General features: G+C 38.1%; 1 long non-coding RNA gene across 2 annotated transcripts; it reads left to right on the top strand.

The window, feature by feature from the left end:
- On the top strand, positions 7,243 to 10,544 carry LOC110398967. 2 transcript variants are annotated; one of them, XR_002438777.1, is made up of 4 exons: positions 7,243 to 7,326; positions 7,414 to 7,451; positions 8,811 to 8,880; positions 10,357 to 10,544. It is a non-coding gene; the product is annotated as an uncharacterized LOC110398967 (long non-coding RNA). The 2 variants fall into 2 exon arrangements; XR_002438776.1 differs by lacking the exons at positions 8,811 to 8,880; positions 10,357 to 10,544 and adding exons at positions 8,296 to 8,337; positions 8,457 to 8,523.

Below are 12,058 nucleotides of genomic sequence, written 5' to 3'. Positions count from 1 at the left end.
CAAAGAGGCTCACCAAGAATCTTATAACTCCTCCTTTTAATCTATACTATGTATCAAATTTTTAGAAGGAAAAGAGAAAATTTCCAATTTTCAACCACAAAATGATGCAGTTGAAGGATGTAAGGCTGAAAAGTAAGCAGCGATTGGAACCGATGATCTTTAATGTCACTTCCAACCTAAATTACTCTATTATTCTAGGTTATGTGAATCAACTGTGCAACTATGAAGTCAGATATACCAGCCTATGCTTCTCTGTCGTGGAAATGATATGATTTTACAAATTTTCTTGCCTATATCCCAAGTCTGGGTTAAAGTACCTAGGTTTTTTTTGAGAAATTTGTCTTGTTTGAACTATCAAGTAGAACCAGAAACTTTCATCTGCAAGCTTAATTGTTCTACTGAGTACATATGTAGTAATTTAAAAACAGCAGTGATTGCATAAGCCCAACAGGTCACAGTACCCAGGGGTACTAGATAAGTGGAAATCTAAATGGAAGGAAGATCAAGAAACAAGTACCTCATTAGCTTAAAATGGTGACTGCTTCACTTTCAGTTAACTTCAACTCAAGCTTTTCATAACTACATGATCCAGATCTTGTAGACAAATTCTGCAAGTACGTGTATAAGCACCAGATTATTTTTTAATGAATGGTTTGTTACTACAACATTCACTCAAGACACAATAAAGCCAAGTAATTACAGTAAGTGTGAAATGTGGAATTAATGGCAGTATTTTAGCTTGAAAATGTGCATTCACAAGTAATACCCTCTGTAAATACAAAAGATCAAAGAAAAGCTTGCCATATATTATGTTGGACAATGGTATCCAGTATTCAAGATAACATAATCATTTACTTAACTTTTCATCTCAGTGAGATCTTTTACCTTTAAGTCAAAGTCACTTCCTAACAGTTTAAAAGAAAATTCAAACTTGGGCCTCTGCCTGGCATGCTTTTATCACAGAGATACATTGCTAGGGTAAGAAAACTGCAGTCCTTGATTTGTTTCCATATTTGTACTACATGTAACTTTCATTTTCTTGGCTAAGGCCTCAGTGAATGACAAAAGCACTTCAACTGTCACATAATTTACATTTTCTGTATTGGATTCACTCCCTCTTTTTTTTTTTTTTAAGCATACATTGTACCTTAGTTCCTTCCAACATGAAAATTCAGGTTCTCATTAGCCAGGACTAATTAAAAAGGGTTTAATGATGTGTTTACACAAGGCTAAAAAGAACAATCTCTGTCTTTCTGAGTCTTCCAGATGGAAATAATTGTTGTATCGTTACATCACTGACAAATATTTTAGAATTAACATGAACAAATGTCCAGAATGCTCTGGGGAGTCTCAAGTGACCCTGGATACCTTAAAGCAATTGTGTACTGCTAGTTCCACATACCCTAAATAATTCAGAACAACTAGCTGATAACGTTCATCTCCTTTATTCCCCATTCCATCATTACAAAAGCCAGCTTTATATTTTAAATGCCATTTCAAAAGAAATGAAAGGCTTTACAATACTTAAGACTAAAAATTATGTGTTTCTGTTTTATGTACTCACATATGCAAATCCAAGTTTTGCTAGAAAATTTTCATTCTGAATCGCTAGAATTTCATTTGGTATTGCCGTGGGTACATTAACTTGGCACTTTCTCAGGAAACAGGGTTTTTCTGCTGTTAAGTATCCTTAGATTTTGTTCCTGTTTCCTGTGAAAAACATCACTGCCTGTTTTTATTTGAAATCAGTGAGTTAATTTGGGGATTTTGGAAACAAGAAGCAGCTTCTTCCATGTTGATCCTGCACTGAAGAATCAACTCCTTCCTACATTTTTACCCCACCTGTCCTTGGCTTATCTCTTATATCTTGTAGTCTAAGCTAAAGCCACAACAGAATCATACATCTCTAACACTGATCTACCACTTCATTGATGCTTGTGACGAAGAGCTCCTAATGCAGAATTTTCCACCAAGCATTCTTCCCAGTTCAGTCTTTCAAAATAACAGATAACGCCCAAGCATTCCCATGCTAAACTGTGAATGCACAATTGGCTCTGGCAGATTACTCAGAAATCTAAGAGAGGCAATTAGGAAACTGAAGTTAGCCAGGCTAATGTTGCTTCTACATACACTTTATACTGGGAAAGCTGTGGGATACCTCCCTCAAGATAATCAAGACTCTGAACAACCTAACTGGGAATCATAACTTGGAAAAATTTCCATGTCTTTAAGATGTAGGAAAGTTATGGGAATTAGAGCTCATTTTTAAGAAAGGTAGAAAGGAAAGCCCAGGGAACTACAGGCCGGTAAGCCTCACCTTTGTTCCTGGGAAGATAATGGAGCAGATCTTCCTAGAAGATATATTAAGGCACATACGAGACAAAGAGGTGATCCAAGACAGCCAGTATGGCTTTACCAAGGGCAGATCTAGATGATCATTATGGTCCTTTTCAACTCAGGCCATTCTGTGATTTTTCTATGATTAGTTTTATTTACAGGGAAGAGAAGCAGTTGTGCTCATTAGTGGGAAATCAGTAAGGGCAGGAAGAAAAAAGGAAAATAGGAAAAGAAACACAGAATCATAGAATCCTTAGAGTTGGAAGGATCCTTCAAAGGTCATCTAGCCTAACTCCCCTGAAATGAACAGGGACATCCACAGCTCGATCAGCTTGCCCAGGGCCTCATCCAGCCTTGCCTTGAAAGTCTCCAGGGACGGGACATCCACCATGTCTCTGGGCAACCTGTTCCTGTGCCTCACCACCCTCACTATAAAACATCTTTTCCTCATATCTAACCTAAATCTACTCTCTTGAGGCTTGAAACCATTTTCCCTTGTCCTGTCACCACACACCACCTGTCACCTGCTAAAGAGTCTGTCCCTGTCTTTCCTGCAGTCCTCCTTTTAGATACTGAAAGGCTACTATCAGATCACTTCGGAGCCTTCTCTTCTCCAGGCCAAACAGCCCCAGCTCTTTCAGCCTGTCCTCAAAGGGGAGGTGTTCCATCCCTTTGATAATTTTTGTGGCCCTCCTCTGGACACATTCCAACAGGTCCATGTCTCTCCTGTACTCATCTGGATGCAGTACTCCAGGTGAGGCCTCACCAGCGCAGAACAGAGGGGCAGGATCACCTCCCTTGCCCTGCTGGCCATGCTTCTTTTGATGCAGACCAGGATACGGTTGGCTTTCTGGGCTGCAAGGATGCATTGCTATCTCATGTCCAGCTTGCCATCCACCAGTACCCCCAGGTCTTTTTCTGCAGGGCTGTGCTCAATCTTTTAATTCCCCAGCTTGTATCAGTTTATGGGGGTTGCCTCGATCCAGGTGCAAGACCTTGCTTTTGCATTTGTTGAACCTCATGATGTTCACCTAAGCCTACTGCTTAAGCCTATCTAGGTCCCTATGGACAGCATCCCATCCCCCTGGTGTGTTAACCGCACCCTGCAGCTTGGTGTCATCACACTCAACCCCTCTGTCAATGTCACTGATGAAGATTAATTAAAGAGTATCGGTCCCAGCACTGACCCCTGGGGGACACCACTTGTCACTGATCTCCCCCCCAACACTGAGCAATTGACCACCACTCTCTGGACTCGATCCTGCAGTTCTTTGTCCATTGAACAGTCCTCCATCAAATCCATATCTTTCAAATTTGGAGAGAAGGATGCTGTGGGGTACCATGTCGAAGGCCTTACTGATGTCGACACAGATGACATCAGTGGTTCTTCCCTTGTCCATTGATGAAGTGGCACCATCATAAAAGGCCACTAGATTGATCAAGCATGATTTGTCCTTGGTGAAACCATGCTGGTTCTCCTGTATCAACTCCCTGTCTTCCATGTGCCTTAGCATAGCTTCCAGGAGGATCTGCTCCATGATCTTTCCTGGGAGACAGGTCAGTAGTTCCCAGGGTCATTCTTTTTACCCTTCTTAAAAATGGGTGTGAAGAAGGTAAGTCTGTCAGATGTTCACCCGCGCCACTACCAAGGACATTGCAGATATAGTCTGAGTGACTAGTATATGTTGAAGAGATTCTCTGAGCCACCACCTCCTTACCAAATCTTAAAATATTGAGGAGACACATTCTTTCAAATATCTGTTTATGCACTTCACAAAAGACTAATCAAGGCAAGGGAATGTGTCAAATTCTGCATCCCTCTTCAGGCAGTGAGAAAGGGACAAGCTTATGTTTTGCTATTAAGTGGTGGCTGGAGTTCTCAAAGATCTACTGACTGAAAAGGTTAATAAGTCACTTCCAACTCATTCATTTTGCCAATTGCACTTCATTATTTCTATACCTCACTTATGGTTTAAAGTTTATCCATAGTAGTATCCTTTCAGTTTAAACAAACTAATCACCTAAAGTCTTGGAGAAGTTCAAGTACAATCAATTAACATCGCTGACACTAGAGATAGCATTACTTTTCTGTCAAGAAAATTGTCCTACTTTTCCTTTTAAGTCTCATGTGCTTTCATACTTTCAAGTAATCTAAGTTTACAATCATATGTCAGTTTTTCACTGCTAAAGGAATACACAAAAACAGACTTCAAAGCCATCTTTGTTCTGCACATACATATCAAAGAAAACATCTATTTTATTTTGCTGCATCAAAGGCTATTAAGTACTATTTTAACATTAGGGAAATAACACAATTTGACATTCAGTGAACTTGATGTTCATCAATGTGCCTTCATTAATTCCTTTTCTGGATTTTAACTTTTTGAAGTCACATCAAAAGTTCAGGAATTACCAGTGCAAAGACGTATATATAAATACATGTATATATATATGTATATATACATGTATGCACATACAGACTTGCCAAACAAATCATTTTATTCAGAAAAAGATTAAAAGCTTATGATTGCCATTATGTAAGAATTCTTTAACAAATGATAGTTCTATTAATAGTTATTTTAACTCACACAATCACCCCACAGCTTCTATAGTTTTCTGACTTTTTTCCTCCCTTGATTCGTTTATGGAAATCTTAAGCTTTCTCAAAAAGTTCCGATATTGACATATTTTAAGCTCTTGTTGAGGTTAATCAAAGTCACTTAAAAGCAATCCCTAGAAGCTCCTTCACTACACAACAAATGAATCTTTCTTCACAAGCACATTTTAGAATAATGACATGGATTTAGAATCCCAAGTAAAATGTGACCCTGATACTTATTAGTGGAGAGATAATTTATACTTGTGAAGCTGCCTGTGGTGTTCAGGACAGAAAGCGTTATGTTTCAAAAATGAACTTCTCTGCTTAACTGGTCTCTTCACACAGCAGTACCATATAATATTAATAATTCTTATTTCTTTAGTTTTATTTTCTCTGTTCCACGGAATAACTGAAATTACATTCTTTTTGCATAATTCTGATTATACATGGTCTATAAAGACGTAAGATGTACAGTTCCACTTTTTCATTTGGATACCCAAAATAAGGCTTGAACCAGTCACTGTTTAAAACAATCTCATAGTATGAGAAAAGATAATCAGCTTATGACCTATATTGACACAGGACCTAATCAACTCACAAGATATTATTGAGACTTTCTATGTTGCTAAAAAAGTACACTGCTAGGTAGAGATAATCAACAATAGTATAAGATCTCTTGATTTTTTCTACAGATGTTCATAAACTTTTATGTATAAAGATAACACCACCTTTGTTGTTCTCTTTGGACATACTCTAGGGCCTCAGTGTCTTTCTTGTAGTGAGGGGCCCAAAACTGAATACAGTAGTCAAGGCGCAGCCTCACCAGTTCTAGGTACAGTGGGATGATCACCTCCTTAGACCTACTAACTACAGTATTTCTGATATAAGCCAGGGTGCCATTGGACTTCTTGGTTACCTGGGCACACTGCTGGCTCATGATCGGATGGCTGTCAGTCAACAACCCCAGATCCATTTCCCACCCACAGTCTTCCAGCCACTCTGCCTGAAGCCTGTAGCATTGCCTGGGGTTTTTGTGGCCAAAGTGCAGGACTCAGCACTTGGTCTTGTTGAACTTAAATTCAATACCAAGAAAACATGGAGCCCCAGGGCCAGTCACAATGGAGCATTTTTGCCAGCCTCCTCCAGTGAGGCTCTCCTCGGCTTCCAACACAGTCAGTTGTTGAGAACCTCCTGTCACTCCAGAAATCAAGCTAGATTCTGTTCCTTTATAACTAGATGGCATCAGGGTGCACTGTGCACCAGTGTCCACCCAAGCCTCATATTTCTGTGGTTCTGGTGTGCCAGGCCATCGAATCCATACAGTCTAGTACACTCAGTTGTCCCTTGGCCCCCATTAATGGAAGGAGGGCCCCTCTAGTTACCAGTAGTCACGGGAGCAGCCCTTTCTGTGAGGGAACCCTCATTTGCAGTTGATTGTTTTGTAACTCTTTTACCCGGGCCCATGAGAGTGAGGTAGGTTTCCATGCCAACTCTCCATATCCTCACCATGATCACGTAGGTAAAACAATAAGGTTTACACAAATCTCAGATCTTGCTCTCAGTGAGAGGCCAAAGCGTAGTGCTTTCCTCCTCATCTTCATGTGTTTCCATCATTTTTCTTTTGGGTAATTGTGTGAAGCCCCTTAAAGAGCACTGTTAAACAGAAAAACAGAATCATTTTTCTTTTAGCTGGAAAATAACAAGTTGGCATGATGTCAAAACTTCTTGGAAAATTGGCACAGGCCAAAAACTTTAATAAAAGTTCTAACTGACTATCAGCAGATCTCTTATCTAAATCAGATCGTTGTCGTGCCTCATGCTGGGCATCACTGACAGTCACAGTTTCAAGTGCAACAGGACAAGGGGGCCCCTTTTTCCGCTTTTGGGGAGAATAAAAATGACCCAATTAAGATAAGGAGAGATAACAAATTTACTACAAATGGTGAAACAACATAAGATAATAATAAGAAAATGAGTTACAAATAAAAAATTCAAATGGGAGAGAGAGGAAGGCTATGACCGTGCTGCTGCTTGCTGCACAGCTGGAACCTGGAAGCCACCTCACCCCCGTCACCTGGAATTGTAGATCATGTGGAGGCCCTTGGGAAATGTAAAACATCTCAGCGTATCTTCCTCTTGGAGAATCAGAACTCACATGAGACTACTAAAGAGCATGAGACTAGGAAATATAGCTCCACAGTACACTGTGTCTCTACACCCAACAGCCCATCACATGATGTCATGATATGGAATACTGATATAACCAGGACACCTTCTGACATCATAAAGAAATTCTCTCTCTCTCTCTTCAAACCACTGAACCAGTTTTTGCATAGCTGAGATGCAGGCAACAGCCCCATTCAATCACTAACCTACCTTGTCCTAACAAAGTATTAGAAAAATCTTTTGTATTATGCTTACATTGCACTAGAGTCAGCTCCAAATAAGCATTTGCTCTCCTTGATCTATTCCTACAGGAGCGGGCACTGTCTTTGCATGTTCCTTCTTCCACCATGTGAGTACTTTCTTTTCATGTCTGAGCTTAGTCAGGAGCTTCTTGTTCTCCCAGGCTCAGTTTCTGCCATGCTAACGTGACAGGAATTGATCATTCTTGTGCCTTGAAGAGGCTGTACTTAAAGATCAGCCAGCCCTCCTGGGCCTCTTTTCCACCCAAAGTAGTTTCCCATGGGATCATCATAACCAGGGTCCTAAGCAGGCTGAAATACGGTCTTCTGAAGTCCAGAGTTGTTATTCTGGTTTTGTCTCACTCACTTCTCTCAGGTTCTTCAATTGCACAGTCTCAGCCATGCAAACTGCATAGTAATACATCTGCAGACACCATTCACTCTGCTCCCTTAGGAGCACCAAAACAGCAAAAGGCAACTGCGTGCAGATGCCTGCCACTTTGGGGTGAGTCACACCTCATCAGGTCTCCTGAGACTGCAAGCCCATCAGAACAGAACACCACCCAGCAAGAGTCACTCAGCTTGTGGCCACTATCACCACCACATGTTCCTGCCACCCACTCTGTCCTCATAAAGGAGGACAAAAGCTGCACACAGGTGTCTGCACAGACAGACAGCAAAGCATAGTTTGCTGCCTGCCCCAGTAGAAAACTTCTCAACCTTCATGTTTTTAACAAAATCAGGACTAAAGCAGTTTATTATAGATTTGTTAACAAGCAGTTAATAACATATGTAGGATCAATATCAGCAATGAAACAAATAGACCACAATACTGAACACTTACAGCTTCTAAATTTCTACACATTCCTCTACTGCAAATCTCAAAATGATGTAATCCCCCCTCACATAGGCACTAAAGCATTCAATTATTCACACAGTTCCATGCACTTGCAGGGGCAGGGGGCTGTGCAGGCACTTCTAGCTACTAAATTACAGGTAATCCCTTTAAGATGCAAAATCTAATAATCCTTGAAAAATTTTGTTTTCAGGAATTTTCTTCCTTGAAATTCACATATTTATTTTTCATTTATTTTCCCTTTCAAATTTTCCTGCAGTATCTGAGTTAAGAGTGAAGTAAGAGGATAAAGTAATATACCAGTGAGTAAAATAACATAATGGCCATGATCAACCTACTCTAACTGCTTTGTAGTCCAATTGTTTTGGACCAATGACTCTATAAATCTAAATATTTAAATATGATAGAAATATATAGTTTACATCAACAGATATATAGAAATGTGACCATTTCTTATTATTGACAGACATAACAAAATTATTTTTAAAAGGATTAGCAGCCCCTTGTGCTGTCAATTACATCATTATCGAGTTTATTGTCATAATGTTTATGTTCTTCATGTACCTAGTTTACAGCTATCATATGTGATTACATTATCAATGTCTGTCACTAGCAAATGCAGTTGAATGAAAGTCTTTGAGGTTCAAAGGAAAAATCTGGATTGACTAACACGGGAAATAAAGGTGAGATGCAAAATCACTGAGGCAAGAAAACTATCTACTTTGAAACATCATACTGCCAAGCATCAGCTCAACAACACTTTAGAATAGTTGGAAAAAGAACAAAAATATCTCTCACATTACCTTTATTTACATATAAATTCACAGAAAAAGAGAATGTGTAAGTAGAAGATATAAAAGTGGCACATTTCTTTGGATTTGTTTGTCCCAGTATTACACATTGCTTCACACCTCCAAATATACTGTCAGATCAGGTTAGCAGTGTGTGGGGGATTAAATTTGACCCCTGCCTGCAACATATAATAAATTTAAATATTATTACAATGGAAAGACCACCTTATGAGCTGCTAATAAACTGATTTATATGAAAACCACTAGAATTTCATAGGCTTCTGAAACAGTATCACGCTTTTAATCAGAAGTTTCAGTTCAGCCTAACCCACATGGCACCACTACAGTGAAGCCTTTCAAGGAGATGTGTAGAGAGTAGTACCTGCTCTGAAGTCAGAGAAATAAAGATGAATCTGAGGAAAAAAAATCTCATTTTTTTTCCCTTGAAGCAGAACTTACCATTAATCGTCTGACTACTGTCAAAACATGTCTCTTTTGTCAGTACAGTTAAATGGAAAGACAAGACATTCAATAGCCTTAGTTATTCATCTTAATTCCTTTCAGAGGCAGGATTTTGAAAGCCTGGCAAAGTAATCATTAAATTCCATAATTAGTAGAATGTGACACATATTTGCTCTTGGGAAATACTTTGCAGAATGTCTTGAGCCTGAAATGCTTAGCTCTACCTTAATGGCAATGGTGCCCCCATTTACAAAGAGCATCTCTCTCTGGACTGTTAGAACATTACTTGGATTAACAATAAAACAATACAACTTTTATCCATAGCTATTCTAAAGGGGGTGGGGGGGGGAGGAGGGAGCTCTATGAATCTGTGAATTTGAACATAAGTCCCACCATTTCACTCTCTTTTATCTTGAGTGAAGATGTCCTACTTTAAGTGAGGCCTTAGGTTTAATATGAATTTTCAGAGAGAATTCTGCTGAAAAGTAATACTTAGATGTGAAATCACAGGAAAATAGATATTATATGAGGTCAACCTTCAGTTAACATTACATAAATTTGTACATATGTAACATTTTTAATAAGTAATTACATAAAATATTTAGTTACAACTGCATAATGGCAGGTGAAGCTGAAAAGCAACAGTATGATCTTGGCAGTATTTTATTTATAAATTATTCCAATAGTTTTATTCATGATCTTCTATCCATAAAGATCTGTTATCAATTCAATATGCCTTTAGGCAACCTTTAGAGGGCAAGACAGGAAAGCCTACATATCAAAACTATTTCATTAATTACTTGTGACATATTTAACACACGCATAAAGCTTTAAAGATCATAGCATTATAGTTCAAAACTTCTTCAGAAGGACAATGTTGGTAACTTTAAATTTTATCTCATTAAGCAAGTTCATTTAAAATGTAGAAAGAAGCTGCAAAACAACTGCGTATCTCTCTGGTAAGTGGCTGGTCATACCCAGCACCCTTCATCCAACGCAATCAAAAAATCTGAAGATTTTCCAGAGTGGTCTAAGGACTTTTGTAAACAGGATTCAAAAACTCTTACATGATCAAGGATTGTGCTCTGGGGAACAATCAGGCAAGTATGTTAACTTTGGTGTGAAGAGATTCTTTGTTTTATATCTTTAGATGAAATACAGTATATTCTTACTGTTTCAAGACTGCAAACAATTCTCTATACTTCTAAGTACATACAGAACCTGCAGCTCTCAATTGATCAAAATCTCACACATTAAAGTGACATTACATCAGTAAAGGACTTCCTTTTTAATCATTTTTTTTCTAATATCTTCTAGATTATATCTACTACCTTATGAAGTTAGTATTTCTACCTTCCAAATTGGTAAAAACACTGTAGTCTTTAGACACTCAGCTCTATATATTTGCAATCCTGAATTCAAAATACAATTTGATAACATAATCTGGGAAGTAACTTTGTGCATTATATATATTATTAACAATAACGAACGCTGCCAGGTGAGTGTAATATATGTGCTGTGTATGAAAAGGCTGAATTGTGGAATGACTTACAATAAATTCACCACTATTTTCTTTTTCTGTAGAGATTATAGCTTCTTCCAAAAAGAAATCAAACTACATGGCATACAATAAGCACTTTTTATCAAATAAGAGCTGAATTCCTTTAGACAGATGCATTAGCAATGCGAAGAGTATATGAATGATACATCTTAAACCAGTTTTAACATCTTTACAATTACTGTAGTTCAGGCAAAGGATAATTTGCTATGCAAATAGCATAGGATTAAATGCCCTCATAAGTTTATTTTTTCTGTATCATAACAGTTGATTATCTTTGTAAATTATGTTCAGTGAAAAAGAGACTATAAATAGGAAAGCTGAAATGAAATACATGAAAGCAGAGAAAAACTGTGATGAGACTGTCTTTGCATATTATAGCTATATATTTATAAATATTTCACAGTAAATTTAAGCAGTAAAAACAGATAAAAAGAAAGCAGTCTGCTGGAGTAGTTGAATAGGTTATGTATTTCCAAGTCTGTTTAGGCTGATGCAGACCTAGGATCCCTACCAAATTTGGTGTGGAGTGTGATCCTCTAGCAGTTGTGTTGGGAATGTTTTAAAGAACACATGAAATTTCAGAAAATAAAAGTAGTGTCATACTTCCCATCTTTAAAAGGAAAGAATCAAATGTTTGTATTTATAGACTTTTTGCCTGAAATAAATTCCTTAAAAGAAAAACAAAAAATAGACAACAAATTGCTTTAAGCGCTGGGAGAAACACAAAGAGATGAGAAGTCAGTATGGATTTATCATAAATATATACTGTCAATGTAACACATCTCCTTTTCTGACATGATAGGATACCCAAACAAGAGAGGAAAAACAGCAGATGTTGTAACTTGACTTCCCAAATGCTTTTGATGTGATATTGTGATAAACAATTTAGAAAAGCATGGTGCACATGAAGAGCGTGTAAACTGGCTGGAAAGTAGTTAGAAATCAGTTGTTAGTAGTTCCCTGTCAAAATGGAGGGCAACATTAAGGGTGGTTCTACAAGGCATCGATCTTTTTTACTATTACTTTTGTTGATGGTATAATAAATGG

This window comes from Numida meleagris, chromosome 4, assembly GCF_002078875.1.
Source record: "Numida meleagris isolate 19003 breed g44 Domestic line chromosome 4, NumMel1.0, whole genome shotgun sequence".
Classification (NCBI taxonomy): domain Eukaryota; kingdom Metazoa; phylum Chordata; class Aves; order Galliformes; family Numididae; genus Numida; species Numida meleagris.
The sequence above is the reverse complement of the archived record's forward strand: the minus strand, read 5'-3'. Positions and strand labels throughout refer to the sequence as shown.